The following is a 20,032-nucleotide window of genomic DNA, read 5'->3' on the forward strand; positions in this document are numbered from 1 at the left end:
TTTACTCTAGAAAAGGTGAACCAGTAACTCACACGTGCATACGGAAATGATAATTTTCCTGTCAATTATGGAGGAGAAAAATCACTCATAATAATTGCCATGGTAGGAATTTTCTTTTTTTTCATCACAATGCGAGTTGCCTCGTCAGTCGTGCTATTTTTCTTATACAGCGGGTTCGGCTGCTGTTGTTCTGAGATCATATTAATCTTCAGTGCTCTGCACACAGTAAGTGCTCAATAAATACAACTGATTGATCAGAGATCTGGACATCCCTTCAGATGAAACTCCATCTGATCTGAGTTCTTCGAGATTTCTGGTCCATGTCTAGTCTTCTTTTGGACACATCATGCAACTCTGGGGTCTATTTCAATAGCGAGAAGAATGCTAGGCTTACGATTTTCCCTTTATTTTACGTTGTAGGTGTTGTAAGGATGAGAGGTGTGGCTCTCTCTCGTATTTACCACTATTTTCACCCTCACCTTTCTGAGAGAGAAAATCTAATCTGGTGGTTGGGATATCAGGACTGGATCACTGCCACTGTCCGCCTCCTTCGCTTTTATGCTCAAGCTGCCGAACACTGCTGGCGAAAGTCTAAACACCATGCCAACCTCGTTCACTTCAAGTTTATCCTTTCCTGCCTTAACTCAGCCCTCTCCTCTGCCAGACAAAACTATTTCTCCTCCCTTATTGACACCCATGCCCATCATCCCCGCCAGCTCTTCCGTACATTTAACTCCCTTCTCAGGCCCCTGGTTCCTCCCCCTCCTCCTTCCCTCACCCCCAACGATCTGGCCTCCTACTTCATTAACAAAATTAAATCCATCAGGTCCGACCTCCCCAAAGTTACTCCCCCCCTCTTCTCCAACCCCCCGGCTCTCAACACTCTCTGCTACTCTCCCATCCTTCCCAGCGGTATCCTCAGAGAAGCTCTCCTCCCTCCTCTCAAGTGCTACTCCTGCCACCTGTGCTTCTGACCCCATTCCCTCTCATCTCATGAAATCTCTCGCTCCATCCCTTCTCCCCTCCTTAACGTCCACCTTCAACCGCTCACTCTCCACTGGTTCCTTCCCCTCTGCCTTCAAACATGCCCATGTCTCTCCCATCCTAAAAAAACCCTCTCTTGACCCCACCTCACCTTCTAGTTATCGCCCCATATCCCTCCTACCATTCCTTTCCAAACTCCTTGAACGAGTTGTCTACACTTGCTGCCTCGATATCCTCAACAACAACTCTCTCCTCGACCCCCTCCAGTCTGGTTTCCGTCCCCTACATTCCACGGAAACTGCCCTATCAAAGGTCACCAATGACCTCCTTCTTTCCAAATCCCACGGCTCATACTCTATCCTAATCCTCCTCGACCTCTCAGCTGCCTTCGACACTGTGGACCACCCTCTTCTCCTCAACAAGCTATCCGACCTTGGCTTCACAGATTCCGTCCTCTCCTGGTTCTCCTCTTATCTCTCCAGTCATTCATTCTCAGTCTCTTTTGCGGGCTCCTCCTCCCCCTCCCATCCCCTTACTATGGGGGTTCCCCAAGGTTCAGTGCTTGGTCCCCTTCTGTTCTCGATCTACACTCACTCTCTTGGTGACCTCATTCGCTCCCACGGCTTCAACTATCATCTCTACGCTGATGACACCCAGATCTCCATCTCTGCCCCTGCTCTCTCCCCCGCTCTCCAGGCTCGCATCTCCTCCTGCCTTCAGGGCATCTCCATCTGGATGTCTGCCCACCACCTAAAACTCAACAAGTCGAAGACCGAACTCCTTGTCTTCCCTCCCAAACCCTGCCCTCTCCCTGACTTTCCCCTCTCTGTTGACGGCACTACCATCCTTCCCGTCTCACAAGCCTGAAACCTTGATGTCATCCTTGACTCCGCTCTCTCATTCACCCCTCACATCCAAGCCGTTACCAAAACCTGCCAGTCTCGGCTCCGCAACATTGCCAAGCTTCACCCTTTTCTCTCCATCCCCACCGCTACCCTGCTCGTTCAAGCTCTCATCCTATGCCATCTGGACTACTGCATCAGCCTTCTCTCTGATCTCCCATCCTCGTGTCTCTCCCCACTTCAATCCATACTTCATGCTGCTGCCCGGATTATCTTTGTCCAGAAACGCTCTGGGCATGTTACTCCCCTCCTCAAAAATCTCCAGTGGCTACCAATCAATCTGCTCATCAGGCAGAAACTCCTCACCCTGGGCTTCCAGTCTGTCCATCCCCTCGCCCCCTCCTACCTCACCTCCCTTCTCTCCTTCTCCAGCCCAGCCCGCACCCTCCACTCCTCTGCCGCTAATCTCCTCACCGGGCCTCGTTCTCGCCTGTCCCGCCATCGACCCCCGGCCCACGTCCACCCCCGGGCCTGGAATGCCCTCCCTCTGCCCATCCGCCAAGCTAGCTCTCTTCCTCCCTTCAAGGCCCTACTGAGAGCTCACCTCCTCCAGGAGGCCTTCCCAGACTGAGCCCCTTCCTTCCTCTCCCCCTCGTCCCCCTCTCCATCTCCCCCATCTTACCTTCTTCCCTTCCCCACAGCACCTGTATATATGTATATATGTTTGTAGATATTTATTACTCTATTTATTTTACTTGTACATATCTATTCTATTTATTTTATTTTGTTAGTATGTTTGGTTTTGTTCTCTGTCTCCCTCTTTTAGACTGTGAGCCCACTGTTGGGTAGGGACTGTCTCTATATGTTGCCAACTTGTACTTCCCAAGTGCTTAGTACAGTGCTCTGCACACCGTAAGCGCTCAATAAATACGATTGATTGATTGATTGAAATCTTGCTGCTGGCTCTCTCTATGACTGAGAGCGTTCCACTTAATCCAGCCATAAAAATAGGAACTTGCCTGGGGGATTAATAATAATTATTATTATTAATAATAATTTCTAGACTGTGAGCCCACTGTTGGGTAGGGACCATCTCTATATGTTGCCAACTTGTACTTCCCAAGCACTTAGTACAGTGCTCTGCACACAGTAAGTGCTCAATAAATACGATTGGATGAATGAACGAATGAATAATTAATAATAATGGTATTTGTTAAGTGCTTACTATGTGCCAAGCACTGTTCTGTTAGAGGTTAAGGAAAATCTGTCACTGCACCTTAAAGAAGCTGGATCTTCTCTGCTTTTCAGTCAATCAATCCATGGTATTTATTGAGTGCATACTCTGTACTGAGCGTTGATATGTAGCAAACGCTCAATAAATACCATTAATTGATTAATCACCAAGTGCTTGAGAGAGCACAGTATAAAAGAAAAGGTGTAAGTGATTACTGGCCAGAGGAGACAGACATTAAAATGAATTACAGAGAGATAGGTATATAATTATGATATTTGATAAGTGCTTACTATGTGCCAAGCACTGTTCTAAGCGCTGGGGTAGACCCAACGCAATCAGGTTGGGCCTAGTCCCTGTCCCACATGGGGCTCACGGTCTTAATCCTTATTTTACAGAGGAGGGAACTGAGGCACAGAGAAGTGAAGTGACTTGACCAAGGTCACAGAGCAGACAAGAGCAGGGATTAGAACTCACGTCCTCTAACTCCCTAACCCCTAATCTTGTCACTAGGCCATGCTGCTTCTACATAAGTGCTGTGGGACTGGAGGAGAGGTGATTATTAAAGTGTTTAAGGAGTATAGCACAACATAAAGGTGACTCGGAAGGGAGGGCTTAGGCAGGGAAGTGAGGGCTTAGTTAATAATAATAATAATAACTATGGTATGTGGTAAGCGCTTACTATGTGCAAAGCACTGTTCTAAGCGCTGGGGGGATACAAGGTGATCAGGTTGTCCCACTTGGGGCTCACAGTCTTAATCCCCATTTTACAGATGAGGTAACTGAGGCCCAGAGAAGTTAAGTGGCTTGCCTAAGGTCACACAGCTGACAAGCGGTGGAGCCGGGATTATTATTATTAATAATAATAATAATAATAATAATAATGGAATTTTTAAGCTCTTACTATGTGCAAAGCACTGTTCTAAGTGCTTGGGGGATACAATGCGATCAGGTTGTCCCACGTGGGGCTCCCAGTCTTCATCCCCATTTTCCAGATGAAGTAACTGAGGCACAGAGAAGTTAAGTGGCTTGCCCAAGGTCAGACAGCTGACAGGTGGCGGAGCCGGGATTCGAGCCCATGACCTCTGACTCAATCAATCAATCGTATATATTGAGAGCTTACTGTGTGCAGAGCACTGTACTAGGCGCTTGGGAAGTACAAGTTGGCACCTTTTAAGGTCCTATACAAGGGCAAGTTAATCAACTAGTAATAATAATAATAATAATAATGACATTTGTTAAGCGCTTACTATGTGCAAAAGCACTGTACTAAGCGCTTGGGAAGTACAAGTTGGCAACTTTTAAGGTCCTATACAAGGGCAAGTTAATCAACTAGTAATAATAATAATAATAATAATAATAATGGCATTTGTTAAGCGCTTACTATGTGCAGAGCACTGTTCTAAGCACTGGGGAGGATACAAGGTGATCAAATTGTCCCCCGTGGGGCTCACAGTCTTCATCCCCATTTTACAGATGAGGTAACTGAGGCACAGAGAAGTTAAGTGACTAGCCCAAAGTCACACAACTGAAAAGCGGCAGAGCCGGGATTCGAACCCATGACCCCTGACTCCCAAGCCCGCGCTCTTTCCACTGAGCCACGCTGCTTCCCCAAGGTGAATGAAGCTTGCAATTCACTGGAAGGATGATCGGAGCCAGGAGAAAGGAGGTCGAAGTTAGCAGACTTGAATTCTAAACTTGCCTCCACTGCTTGTCTGCTGTGTGACTTTGAGCAAGTCACTTCACTTCTCTGTGCCTCAGTTCCCTCATCTGTAAAATGGGGGTTTAGACTGTGAGCCCCACATGGGACAACCTGAGCACCTTGTATCCCCCCTGGGTTTAGAACAGTGCTTTGCACATAGTAAGCGCTTAACAAATACTATTATTATTGTTATTATTATTATTATTATTATTATTATTATTATTATTATTATTATTATTATTATTATTATAGTCTCCCTCCCCTCTAGGCTGGGACACCCTGTGGAACAGAGACTGTGTCTGTTGTGTTTTTATTGTATCCACCTCATTACTTACTTTGGTGCTTGGTACACATATACTGTGTGCCCACTTCTAGACTGTGAGCCCACTGTTGGGTAGGGACCGTCTCTATATGTTGCCAACTTGGACTTCCCAAGCGCTTAGTCCAGTGCTCTGCACACAGTAAGCGCTCAATAAATACGATTGAATGAATGAATGAATGAGAAGCAGCGTGGCCTAGTGGCAGAGCACAGGCTTGGGAGTCAGAGGTCGTGGGTTCTAATCCTGGCTCTGCCACTTGTCAGCTGTGTCACCTTGGGCAAGTCACTTCACTTCTCTGGGCCTCAGTTCCCTCATCTGTAAAATGGGGATGAAGACTGTGAGCCGCCCGTGGGACAACCTGATCACCTTGTATCCCCCCCCAGCACTTAGAACAGTGCTTTGCACGTAGTAAGCACTTAACAAATACCACCATTATTATTATTATTGTGGAATGAGTGTCATTTTTCAAACCTGATTACCTTGTATTTACCCCAGCGCTTAGAACAGAGATTGGCACATGGTAAGCGCTTAATAAGTGCCAAAATTATTATTATTATTAACAAATATGTCATTATTATCATCATTATCGTGATTCTCAATTTTTCCTAACTGTAATATTCGCAGCCATATCGGAAAACCATTTGAAGGCAAGGATCCCGACTACTAATTCTACTGTAGTCTCCTAGGCACTTAGTACAGTGCTCAATAAAGCAGTGTGGCTCAGTAGCAAGAGCCTGGGCTTTGGAGTCAGAAGTCATGGGTTCAAATCCTGGCTCCGCCAATTGTCAGCTGGGTGACTTTGGGCAAGTCACTTCACTTCTCTGTGCCTCAATTCCCTCATCTGTAAAATGGGGATTAAGACTGTGAGCCCCCCGTGGGACAACCCGATCACCTTGTATCCCCCCAGTGCTTAGAACAGTGCTTTGCACATAGTAAGTGCTTAACAAATGCCATTAAACAAATACTTTTGCTAGACTGTGAGCCCACTGTTCGGTAGGGACTGTCTCTATGTGTTGCCAATTTGTACTTCCCAAGCGCTTAGTACAGTGCTCTGCACATAGTAAATGCTCAATAAATACGATTGATTGATTGATTGATTGATTCTTTGAGTTTATCCCCCTCCTTTCCCTGTTAAACTGTATGCTCATTGAGAGCAGGAATTCTATTCTGCTCTCGCAAGTTTTTATTACAGAGCTCTTCAAACAATAGGTGCTCAATAAATTCTATTGCTTGACCGGTTGTTAATAATAGTAATAATTGTTGTATTTGTTAAGGGCTTACTGTACTAAGCCAGGCACTGTAGTAAGCTCTAGGGTGTATCCAAGCAAATTCATCCATTCATTCATTCAGTTATATTTATTGAGCGCTTACTGTGTGCAGAGCACTGTACTAAGCGCTTGGGAAGTACAAGTCGGCAACATATAGAGACGGCCCCTACCCAACAACGGGCTCACGGCCTAGAAGGGGGAGACAGACAACAAAACAGATAAGATTGGACACAGTCCCTGTCCCAAGTGAGGGTGCCGTTCTCAATCCCCATTTTACAGATGAGGCAACTGAGGCCCAGAGAAGTGAAGTGACTTGCCCAAGGTCACACAGCAGACAAGTGGCAGAGCCGGGATTAGAACCCATGACCTTCGGACTCTCAGTCGGTGCTCTATCCACTGCGTCACGCTGACTGGCTGATTTGGCCGCAATGGAGTATTTGAAGTGATGTAACCGGGATTATTATTTTTTTTTTTTCAGTTTGGGGGGACAAAACAATAACAAAAAAAGTCTCTGCCTAAATAGCCCAAGTTCCAGAATGGAATTCACTTAAGTGAGTTTTTGATCAAGAGACGAAAGTAATTTTCTTCTATTGACGGGTGCTATCAAGCCATTACTTAGTAACTTTTGATGTTTTGTTTTGTTGCCTGTCTCCCCCTTCTAGACTGTGAGCCCACTGTTGGGTAGGGACCGTTTTTATAGTTCATTCATTCAATCGTATTTATTGAGCGCTTACTGTGTGCAGAGCACTGTACTGTCATTCATTCAATCGTATTTATTGAGTGCTTACTGTGTGCGAAGCGCTTGGTTGCCCACTTGTATTCCCAAGCGCTTAGTACAGTGCTCTGCACACAGTAAGCGCTCAATAAATACGATTGAATGAATGAACGAATCTAAAGAAAGCCATAATAATGAGAAAATGTGGACTTTTTGGAAAATTCCCTAAACAGCATGAAACATTGCTGCATTTTTGTGTGTGTGTGTGTGTGTGTGAGTGAGAAGGATTTTCTAATAATAATAATAATAATGACGGCATTTATTAAGCACTTACTATGTGCAAAGCACTGTTCTAAGCGCTGGGGAGGTTACAAGGTGATCAGGTTATCCCCACGGGTGGGCTCACAGTCTTAATCCCCATTTTACAGATGAGGTAACTGAGGCACAGAGAAGCTAAGTGACTTGCCCAAAGTCACACGGTTGACAATTGGAGGAGCCGGGATTTGAACCCATGACCTCTGACTCCAAAGCCCCTGCTCTTTCCACTGAGCCACGCTGATTTTCTGGACTGTGAGCCCACTGTTGGGGAGGGACCGTCTCTACATGTTGCCAACTTTGTACTTCCCAAGCACGTAGTACAGTGCTCTGCACACAGTAAGCGCTCAATAAATACGGTTGATTGATTGATTGATTGATTTTTACACACACACACACAAAAAAAAAAACCAGCACAGCTTTTTTTGGCTGGTGAGACAGTTCCAGGAAAGGCATAGAAGGAAAACCACATGGTTACCAAGGCGACAAGCTGCCAGTATAGGCTCCATCCTTGGAAAATCCAGTCTCTTAAGCCCCTGATAGGAGTTTGGGTGTCGGATTCATGGGTTTTTACACCAAAGGATAAACTTGGGCTGCACAATCTGCACCAGACTCACTGAATTCCCTGCTATCGCCCTCTCTTTCCGCCCAAATCGCACCCAGAACTTAAGCCCAATCTCAGGTGACAACATAAGGCAGGCGTAAAACCCTTCAGCCAAAGGGACTCAGACGACCAAGGTACAGGAATGGATCCGTGTCTACATACGTACATGTGTGTTAAGAAAGAGACGGCCTCTTCATTTTCTAGTTTTCTAGAAATGACTTTATATTTTTATTTTCTTTTTTATCAAGATGACTTTTATTTTATTTTTATGCATTATTATTTATATTTCATTTTATTTTATTTTTATTTTTACTCTTAAAAGGATGAATTTTAATTTTTAGTAAGGTGACTTCATATTATTATTCTTCTAAAGATGACGCTGACTTTTCATTCTTCTAAAGATGACGTTGATTTTGATTCTTCTAAAGATGACTTTGATTTTTATTATTATTTGTATGAAGATGACTGATTTTTATTTTTCGTAAGGTGACTTCATTATCTTTATTTTATTTTTATAAGATGACGTATTTTTACTAAGGTGACTTTTATTTTCATTCTTATGAAGATGACTGATTTTGATTTTGATTCTCCTAAAGATGACTGATTTTCATTCTTATAAAGATGACTTTGATTTTGATTTTGATTCTTCTAAAGATGACTTTGATTTTTATTATTATTTGTATGAAGATGACTGCTTTTTATTTTTCTTAAGGTGACTTCATATCTTTATTTTATTTTTATAAGATGACTTGTATTTTTATTTTTACGCAGGTGACTTTTATTTTCATTCTTATAAAGATGACTTTGATTTTCATTTTATAAAGATTACTTTGATTTTGATTCTTCTAAAGATGACTTTGATTTTTATTATTATTTGTATGAAGATGACTGATTTTTATTTTTCGTAAGGTGACTTCATTATCTTTATTTTATTTTTATAAGATGACGTATTTTTATTTTTACTAAGGTGACTTTTATTTTCATTCTTATGAAGATGACTGATTTTGATTTTGATTCTCCTAAAGATGACTGATTTTCATTCTTATAAAGATGACTTTGATTTTGATTTTGATTCTTCTAAAGATGACTTTGATTTTTATTATTATTTGTATGAAGATGACATTTTTATTTTTCATAAGGTGACTTCATATCTTTATTTTATTTTTCTAAGATGACTTGTATTTTTGTATGACTTGTATGACTTGTATTTTTATTTCTACTAAGGTGACTTTTATTTTCATTTTCTTATTCAGATGACTTTGATTTTGATTTTGATTCTTCTAAAGATGACTTTGATTTTTATTATTTGTATGAAGATGGCTGATTTTTATTTTTCTTAAGGTGACTTCATATTTTTATTTTATTTTTATGATGACATATTTTTATTTTTACGAAGGTGATTTCTATTTTCATTCTTCTAAAGATGACTTTGATTTTGATTTTGATTCTTCTAAAGATGACTTTGATTTTTATTTTTCTTAAGGTGACTTCATATTTTTATTTTATTTTTTTAAAGATGACTTTTATTTTCATTTTTATTAAGGTGACTTTTATTTTTGTTCTTATAAAGATGACTTTGATTTTGATTTTTCTTAAGGTGACTTCGTATTTTTATTTCATTCTTTTAAAGATGACTTTTGTTTTTATTTTCATTAAGGTGCTTTTATTTTTATTCTTATAAAGATGACTTTGGTTTTGATTTTTATTCTTATAAAGATGACTTTGATTTTGATTTTTCTTAAGGTGACTTCATATTTTTATTTCATTCTTTTAAAGATGACTTATTTTTATTTTTATTAAGGTGACTTTTATTTTTATTCTTATAAATACTTTTATTTTTATTTTTATTCTTATCAAGATGACTTTGATTTTGATTTTTCTTAAGGTGACTTCATATTATATTTCATTTTTTAAAGATGACTAGTATTTTTATTTTTCCTAAGGTGACTTCATATTTTCATTTTATTTGTCCTAAGATGACTTCATATTTTTATTTTTTAAAAGATAACATATTTTCATTTTTATTAAGGTGCCTTTAATTTTTATTCTTATAAAGATGACTGATTTTTATTTTTATTCTTATAAAGATGACTTTGATTTTTATTTTCCTTAAGGTGACTTCATATTTTTATTTCATTTTTTTAAGATGTCCTGTATTGTTATTTTCATTAAGGTGACTTTCATTTTTATTCTTATAAAGATGACTTTGATTTTTACTTTTATTCTTCTCAAGATGACTCTGATTTTTATTTTTATTAAGGTGACTTCCTATTTTTATTTTATTTTCTTAAAGATGACCATATTTTTATTTTCTTTTTTAAAAGATGACGTATTTTTATTGAGGTGACCTTTTATTTTTATTTTATTTCCATGAAGGTGACTTTTGATTTTATTTTCTTTTTTTAAAGATGACATATTTTTATTTTCTTTTTTTAAAGATGACTTGTATTTTTCTTTTTATTGAGGTGACTTTATATTTTTATTTTATTTCCACGAAGGTGACTTTATATTTTATTTTATTTTTATAAAGACATATTTTTGTTTTCTTTTTTTAAAGATGACGTATTTTTATTTTTATTGAGGTGACTTTATATTTTTTTATTTCTATGAAGGTAACTTTTTCTTTTCTTTTTTTAAAGATGACGTATTTTTATTTTCTTTTTTTAAAGATGACTTGTATTTTTATTTTTATTGAGGTGACTTTATATTTTTATTTTATTTCTACAAAGGTGACTTTTGATTTTATTTTCTTTTTTTAAAGATGACGTATTTTTATTTTCTTTTTTTAAAGATGACTTGCGTTTTTCTTTTTATTGAGGTGACTTTATATTTTTATTTTATTTCTATGAAGGCGACTTTATATTTTATTTTATTTTTATAAAAATGACTATAATTTCATTTTTTAGATGACTTTATATTTTCATTTTATTTTTACAAAGATGTCTTTTTGCTTTTAATACGACAGCTTTTTTATTTTATATTTTTATGGCATGTGTTAAGTGCTTACTACATGCCGGGCACTGTACTAGCTAATCAGGTTGGACACCGTCCATATTTCATGTGAGGCTCCCAGTCTTCATCCCCATATTTAACAGATGAGGGAACTGAAGCCCAGAGAAGTTAAGTGACTTGTCCAAGGTCACACAGCAGACAAGTGATGGAGCAGGAATTAGAACCCAGGTCCCTCTGACTCCTCAATCTGTGCTCTACCCACTAGGCTGTGATGCTTCATCATATCCCAAGCGCTTAGTACAGTGCTCCGCACACCATAAGCGCTCAATAAATACGGTTGAATGAATATTACTCTCACCAACTCACCTTGTCAGTGCTGTGTTCCATTCAATCAATCAATCAATCAATCAATCGTATTTATTGAGCGCTTACTATGTGCAGAGCACTGTACTAAGCGCTTGGGAAGTACAAATTGGCATCACATAGAGACAGTCCCTACCCAACAGTGGGCTCACAGTCTAAAAGGGGGAGACAGAGAACAGAACCAAACATACCAACAAAATAAAATAAGTAGGATAGAAATGTACAAGTAAAATAAATAAATGAATAAATAAATAGAGTAATAAATATGTACAACCATATATACATATATACAACCATATATACATATATATATATATACATTCCTTCAGTTCATTCAATGGTATTTATTGAGCGCTTACTGTGTGCAATTCAGTACAATTCAGTACAAAGAAAGCACAATTCAGCAACAAATTCATTCATTCCATCTTATTTATTAATAATAAATAAGAAATAATTAAAAATAAATAACAAATAAGACTGTGAGCCCACCGTTGGGTAGGGACTGTCTCTATATGTTGCCAACTTGTACTTCCCAAGCGCTTAGTACAGTGCTCTGCACACAGTAAGTGCTCAATAAATACAATTGATTGATTGATGATAATAATGACATTTATTAAGCGTTTACTATGTGCAAAGCACTGTTCTAAGTGCCAGGGAGGTTACAAAGGTGATCAGGTTGTCCCACGGGGGGCTCACAGTCTTAATCCCCGTTTTCAATCAATCAATCAATCAATCAATCAATCAATCGTATTCATTGAGCGCTTACCGTTTGCAGAGCACTGTACTAAGCGCTTGGGAAGTCCAAGTTGGCAACATCTAGAGACAGTCCCTACCTAACAGCGGGCTCACAGTCTAGAAGGGGGAGACAGAGAACAAAACCAAACATACTAACACAAAAAAATTAATAGAATAGATATGTACAACTAAAATAAATAAATAAATAGTTTTCCAGATGAGGTAAATGAGGCCCAGAGAAGTGAAGTGGCTTGTCCAAAGTCACACAGCTGACAATTGGCGGAGCCGGGATTTGAACCCATGACCTCTGACTCCAAAGCCCGGGCTCTTTTTTTTTAAAAAAAATGGCATTTATTGAGTGCTTACTATGTGCCAAGCACTGTTCTAAGCGCTGGGGAAGTTACAAGGTGATCGGGGGGGACTTACAGTCTTCATCCCCATTGTACAGATGAGGGAACTGAGGCACAGAGAAGTGAAGCGACTTGCCCAAAGTCACACAGCTGATAAGTGGCAGAGTGTGGATTCGAACCCATGACCTCTGACTCCAAAGCCCGGGCTCTTTCCACTGAGCCACACTGCTTCTCGTGAAGCAGCGCTAACTGTGTGCGGAGCACTGTACTGAACAAACAGACAATCCCTGCCCTCCAGCGCTTAGAGCAGTGCTTTGAGCACTTGACAAATACCATCATCATCATCATCCTCTGTCTCCCCCTTCTAGACTGTGAGCCCACTGTTGGGTAGGGACCGTCTCTCTAAGTTGCCAACTTGGACTTCCCAAGCGCTTAGTACAGTGCTCTGCACACAGGGAGCGCTCAATAAATGCGATTGATTGATTGATCATCATCACAACGTTGAAACCAGCCCAGCCTATAAGGGAAACAGTTCCAAAAGCGTAGGAGTTTGAAGATACCGAATCAATGCCACAGCCTGCTGAGACAGTGCTCTGCACACAGTAAGCGCTCAATAAATTCATTCCTTTAGTCGTATTTATTGAGCGCTTCCTGTACGCAGAGCACTGTACTAAGCGCTTGGGAAGTCCAAGCCGGCAACATATAGGGACGGTCCCTGCCCAACAACGGGCTCACAGCCTCGAAATACGATTGAAGTAATGAAGACAGATCACTAGTTTGCCCGCACTGATATCAAAACCTTCCCAGTTGGCTCAGAAGTATAAATGACCATCGGAAAATGCCTTACCTCATCCTGAAGTCAAATAATAACAATAATGGTAGTATTTGTTAAGCGCTTAGTACGTGGTAAAAACTGTTCCAAGCGAAGCAGGATGGCCTAGTGGATAGAGCACCGGCCTGACAGTCAGAAGGAAGCTGGGTTCTAATCCAGCGTGGCCAGAAGCAGCGTGGCTCAGTGGAAAGAGCCCGGGCTTGGGAGTCAGAGGTCACGGGTTCGAATTCCAACTCCACCGCTTGTCAGCTGTGTGACCTTGGGCAAGCCACTTAACTTCTCTGTGCCTCAGTTACCTCATCTGAAAAATGGGGATGAAGACTGGGAGCCCCACATGGGACAACCTGATCGCCTTGTATCCCCCAAGCGCTTAGACCAGTGCTTTGCACATAGTAAGCGCTTAAAAATTCCATTATTATTATTATTATTATTAATACCGGCTCCACCGCTTGTCAGCTGTGTGATCTTGGGCAAGCCACTCAACTTCTCTGTGCCTCAGTTACCTCATCTGGAAAATGGGGGTGAAGACTGGGAGCCCCACATGGGACAACCTGATCGCCTTGTATCCCCCAAGCGCTTAGAACAGTGCTTTGCACATAGTAAGTGCTTAAAAATACCATTATTATTATTATTATTATTAATCCTGGCTCCACCTCTTTTCAGCTGTGTGATCTTGGGCAAGCCACTCAACTTCTCTGTGCCTCAGTTACCTCATCTGGAAAGTGGGGATGAAGACTGGGAGCCCCACACGGGACAACCTGATCGCCTTGTATCCCCCAAGCGCTTAGAACAGTGCTTTGCACATAGTAAGTGCTTAAAAGTACCATTACTATTATTATTATTATTAATCCCGGCTCCACCGCTTGTCAGCTGTGTGATCTTGGGCAAGCCACTCAACTTCTCTGTGCCTCAGTTACCTCATCTGGAAAGTGGGGATGAAGACTGGGAGCCCCACACAGGACAACCTGATCGCCTTGTATCCCCCAAGCGCTTAGAACAGTGCTTTGCACATAGTAAGTGCTTAACAAATACTATTATTATTATTAATCCTGGCTCCTCTGCTTGTCTGTTGCGTGACGTTGGGCAAGTCCACTCTGAAACCAAGAAATGCTACACATCATTAATCAATCAATCAATCAGTGGTATGTATTGAGCGCTTCCTGTGTGCAGAGCACTGTGCTAAGTGCTGGGGACAGTACATTACAACGGGCCCTTCCGGACTAAGCTACTCTTTTCCTCAGCTTCCGCCTCACCTTGACTCTCTCCCTTTGTCCTTCCCACCTCTCCCAGACCCACAACACTTGTGTATATGTCTATATATAATATATATATATATTTATAAATCTATTTATATTGATGCCTGTTTACTTGTCTTGATGTGCATATATCTATAATTCCATTTCTTTATATTGATGTCTGTTTACTTGTTTCGACGCCATTGAATGAACGAATGAACTACCATTAAAAAATGGGTGGGGGTTTTAGGAAATTCCATTTAAGAAGATTTGCCCCATATTTTTCTTTCCCTAGTTTTTAACTTGAAACATTATGTCATCTTCTCTCTGAGATTGTGGTTTAATGAACTGTTCTCAATTGATTGCAAAGCAAATCTATGTCATCGAAAGGTAAAGCTTTAAGAAAACACCGTACCCGAATTTCAATGAAAGAAAAATATGAATGACAGCCTTTTGGTCATTAGGTTAGATTTAGGCAACTAAATCCAAACATAAATATCACCAAGAAGGGTTACCATTAAAAAAATGACAACTGCCTTGAATTGTCTTGCTCAAACTATGCAGGGGCTAAAAGAAAATGAATTTGTCATCTAAAATTAGAAATATCGTTAGCCTTGGGCAGCTGGAAGCAAAAATGTGACTTCATTGAATGTCAGTTTGAAGGCCTGCTACAATGTGCATTTTCATATCTTTCATCTTCTTCTAAGCACATATCATCTTCGAAAATGCTAACCCTCTTAATTCTGTAGGAAATGCAGCTTGATGTGGAATATTAGTTTTTAACTTTAGAAAATTGTGATGTTTGTCTTTGAAAAATCTTTTTTTTTTTTTAGTAAAGCAGCCTCTCTCTCTCTCTCTGTCTCTCTCTCTCTCTCTCAAAATCCAGGCAATCCCAGCAGGGTTGTCATCTCCCGAGACCAAGGGGGCTTGCTACAGCAGGAAACCACAAAGGTGTGTTTTGAGGGAGACTCTTGACCAGGATTCACTGGAAGCGTACGGGATATTCACTCATTCATTCAATCCTATTTATTGAGCACTTACTGTGTGCAAAACACTGTACTAAGCGCTTGGGAAGTACAGATCGGCAACATATAGAGACAATCCCTATCCAACAATGGATGTCCTTTATCCTCTCCAAACCCTTCTCCACATTTATACACATAGATTGTGAGCCCCCCAAGGGAAGGCGGCAATGTTCAGTTTCCACTTCTGTATTCTCCCTGCTCTGAATACAGTAAGTCCTTAATAAATACTATTGCTACTACTACCAATACTATTACTACTGCTACTATTACTACGAATTCTCTGGAAAAGACACAATGCTAGGAAAAGCAGCAGAAGCAGCGTGGCTCAGTGGAAACAGCCCGGGCTTTGGAGTCAGAGGTCATGGGTTCAAATCCCGGCTCCTCCACTTGTCAGCTGTGTGACTTTGGGCAAGTTACTTCGCTTCTCTGCGCCTCAGTTTATCTCATCTGTAAAATGGGGATTAAGACTGTGAGCCCCCCGTGGGACAACCTGATCACCTTGTAACCTCCCAGGCACTTAGAACAGTGCTTTGCACGTAGTGAGCACTTAATAAATGCTATCATTATTATTATTATTATTAGGAAAAGTCCAGGGAAAACGTGGAAGAGGCAGACCGACAGCTAGATGGAGAAAGACCATAACAACGATAACGGAAGAAGCATTAGAAAGGTTGCGGATTATGGCAGAGGACGGGACGTTCTGGAGAAAGTATATCCATGGAGTAGCTGTGGATCAGAAATGACTCAATGGTACTTAATAATAATAATAACTGTTACTACTACTATTACTGCTACTATTATTTATTTATTTATTTCTAATTTATTTATTCTGTTTATTTTATTTTGTTAATATGTTTTGTTTTGTTCTCTGTCTCCCCCTTCTAGACTGTGAGCCCACGGTTGGGTAGGGACCGCCTCTATATGTTGTCAACTTGTACTTCCCAAGCACTTAGTACAGTGCTCTGCACACAGTAAGTGCTCAATAAATACAATTCAATGAATGAATGAATGAATGAATACTATTACCACTACTATCATTACTACTATTATTGTTACTAATACTATTACTATGACTACTATTATTGCTACTATCACTCCTATTCTTGTTACCATTACTACTGCTACTACTGCTACTATTACTCTTACTGGTATTTCTTAAGGGCTTACAGTGTGCCAGAAACTGTACTAGGCGCTGGGGTGGATACAAACAAATCAAGTTGGACACAGTCCTTGGGGCGTATAGCGCTCGCAGTCGAAATCTGCATTTTACGGATGAGTTTAATGAAGCCCAGAGAAGTGAAGTGATTTGCCAAAGGCCACACAGCTGACAAGTGGCAGAGCCAGGATTAGAACCCATGACCTTCTGACTCCCAAGTCTGTGCTCTAGCCATTACTCCATGCTGCTTCCCTGCTCCTGCTACCATAACTACTAACTTTGCCGCAGGTAAACACTCCTCACCCTCGGCTTCAAGGCTGTCCATCCCCTCGCCCCCTCCTACCTCACCTCCCTTCTCTCCTTCTCCAGCCCAGCCCGCACCCTCCATTCCTCTGCCGCTAATCCCCTCACCGGGCCTCGTTCTCGCCTGTCCCACCGTCAACCCCCAGCCCACGTCATCCTCCTGGCCTGGAATGCCCTCCCTCTGCACATCTGCCAAGCTAGCTCTCTTCCTCCCTTCAAGGCCCTACTGAGAGCTCACCTCCTCCAGGAGGCCTTCCCATACTGAGCCCCCTCCTTTCTCTCCCTCTCCTTTCCCTCCCCATCCCCCCCCGGCCTTACCACCTTCCCCTCCCCACACCACCTGTATATATGTATATATGTTTGTACGGATTTATTACTCTATTCATTTTATCCGTACATATTTATTCTATTTATTTTACTTTGTTAATATGTTTGGTTTTGTTCTCTGTCTCCCCCTTCTAGACTGTGAGCCCACTGTCGGGTAGGGACCGTCTCTATATGTTGCCAACTTTTACTTCCCAAGCGCTTAGTACAATGCTATGCATACAGTAAGCACTGAACGTACTTCCCAAGCACTTAGTACAGTGCTCTGCTCACAGTAATCGCTCAATAAATACGATTGAATGAATGAATGATTGAATGAATGAATGATTGAATCTAGCTTTATTTCTATTTATTCTGATGACTTGACATCTGTCCACATGTTTTGTTTTGTTGCCTGTCTCCCCCTTCTAGACTGTGAGCCCGTTGTTGGGTAGGGACCGTCTCTGTATGTTGCCAACTTGTCCTTCCCAAGTGCTCAGTCCAGTGCTCTGCACACAGTAAGCGCTCAACAAATATGATTGAATGAATGAATGAATGAGTGAATCATCATTACTATAAATAATTATTATACTATCTATATAATATATCTATACAATGATAACAATAATAATTGCAGTATTTGTTTAGCACTTACAGTGCGCCAGGCATTGTACTGAGTGCAGGGGTCTTGTTTTATGCCGTTGAGTTGTTTCCGACCCATAGCGACACCACGTACACATCGCTCTCAGACCGTCCAGCTCTCCATCTGCGATCTTTCTGGTAGTGGATCCGTGGAGTTTTCTTGGTAAAAATCCAGAAGTGGTTTACCATCGCCTCCTTCCACGCAGTAATTATTACAGTGCTTAATGATGACCACAGGTATTATTATAAATATTAAGGCGTCTGTTGTGTCATCCAAAACATGTCTTTACTGTTTTCCCTGGAGCAGCACGTGGAGGAAGATAGAATATTATTTTGTACTCTCCCAGCTGCTTAGAACAGTGGTCCACACCTAGTAAGTGCTCAATAAATACCACTGATTGATGTGAATTTATGACTTACATTGACAAGTTTTCATCTCTGTGGATTTGAATTAAATTCTGGGGTTGCCGGTTACAAGTGGCTCTTGTTGAAATCATTTATCCTTTGGATCTTTCTTGGATAGGTGTCCAGTCCAACACCCAAAAGCAGCCTTCTTCCTTGAATATGTGAGGTCGATGGACAGAATTTTGTTGTTCCTTCCCATGAAAACTCATCGATACTTATTGACATTTCCCCTAGTAATCACTATTAAAACTGTGGGACCCTTCTCATATGACCCTTCTTATATCCCCGAATGGATTACACAGTCTGTTAATTTTGTAATTTCATCTGTGAAAGATCTAATCTTGATCTTCGGCTCTCGATTCCCTTTAGCTTTTAACAGCTCAGCCCGCAAGGCAAAACATCTGAATGGAAATTGCACCGAGAGAATATTGCAGCAAATAGATTTTGTGACAAGGGGTTTTCTTACCTTTGACCCCTAAGAGACAGTGATTACGGTAGGAGAAATTCTGATACAAAAACTCTATTTTGCATCTCCAAAGTTGGTACAGAGGTGAGTTTGCATTGATAAGCGGGTTCCCCTTGCAATACACCAAAAATGAATTCTCTGACATTTACCTCTTAAACAAAATGTATATGTGTTGCCTGTCACATGCTATGTTATTTACACTCCACTGAAACTTCTAGGTCCCCTGAGCTAATCTTGGAGAATAGCGTTTGATGGGATATTATGGACAAGATTTACTTGATATCTGCCCTATTTCTAAATTTGCACCCTTACGTAAAGTGGTGCCCGGAAATTTCCATTGAGGAATGGCTTCTAGCATGAGCTGGTGGGATATGGGAGCTTAGCCAATCACCAATTATTCGCCAGTTAATAATATGTGCTGATAGGGCCTTGGGATGATGCATTTTAAGTAAAAGCAATGATTGAGAAGGCCATTCGAGGTCTAATAGAACAAAAATACATTTGGATATAAAAAAAGAAATAAGGTAGGCTGAAAAATCCTCATTGTTGATATGACTGGTGTTGTGAGTTGCAAAGAAATGTATTCTAGTCAACTCCCAAACTGGGCATCTTCCAAAAATCACACTCACCCGGAAAATATCACCCTTGAGATAACAAATATATGCAGAAAAAGCTAAACAACATATAATCTAACCCTTTACTGTTTGTTGAATATCATTCATTCATTCATTCATTCAATCGTATTTATTGAGCGCTTACTGTGTGCAGAGCACTGTACTAAGCTCTTGGGAAGTAAAAGTTGGCAGCATGTAGAGACGGTCCCTACCCAACAACAGGCTCACAGTTATACTGGCTGGAAAATCAGACCTAAGAAGAAAAGGTAAAGGATTTGCCCAGCAGAAGGTATGATTGAAGGGATGATTTTGTAAATGTCTTCACGTAAATAAGGGCTATACGTATGATTCTTCCCCATCACTGTCAGAGTGAGGCATTGCTGGAAATGATTCAGATATTTTTCAACCTAATCTATGTCAATATCCTTCAGGGATGCAACATGAGACCTGAAAGCTGGAAGGGGAATTTGTTTCCAATCTGCTTTGAAAGTCTTTGAGAATATAGTCCACGAGCAACATCAAAAATCTTTGAGACCGTAGTTGGGGAACTGCTATGTGCAGATAATGATGCAGCGTATGTAGATTTTTTTTTTATTTTCCACAGAGCTTTCACATCAATTATTTGAACTCTCTTCGTGACATCCATGAGAGCCAGGGGATTATTATTCCT

The 20,032-nt window shown here is 40.7% G+C and overlaps 1 long non-coding RNA gene across 2 annotated transcripts; it reads left to right on the forward strand.

Moving 5' to 3' along the window:
• The first annotated feature begins 7,981 nt into the window (after positions 1-7,981).
• LOC119950010 lies at positions 7,982-16,093 on the forward strand. 2 transcript variants are annotated; one of them, XR_005457323.1, is made up of 3 exons: positions 7,982-8,115; positions 15,335-15,399; positions 16,056-16,093. It is a non-coding gene; the product is annotated as an uncharacterized LOC119950010 (long non-coding RNA). The 2 variants fall into 2 exon arrangements; XR_005457324.1 differs by lacking the exon at positions 7,982-8,115 and adding an exon at positions 13,773-13,812.
• The last annotated feature ends 3,939 nt before the right edge of the window (positions 16,094-20,032 follow it).

The sequence above is a fragment of the Tachyglossus aculeatus genome, chromosome X1 (genome assembly GCF_015852505.1).
Source record: "Tachyglossus aculeatus isolate mTacAcu1 chromosome X1, mTacAcu1.pri, whole genome shotgun sequence".
Classification (NCBI taxonomy): domain Eukaryota; kingdom Metazoa; phylum Chordata; class Mammalia; order Monotremata; family Tachyglossidae; genus Tachyglossus; species Tachyglossus aculeatus.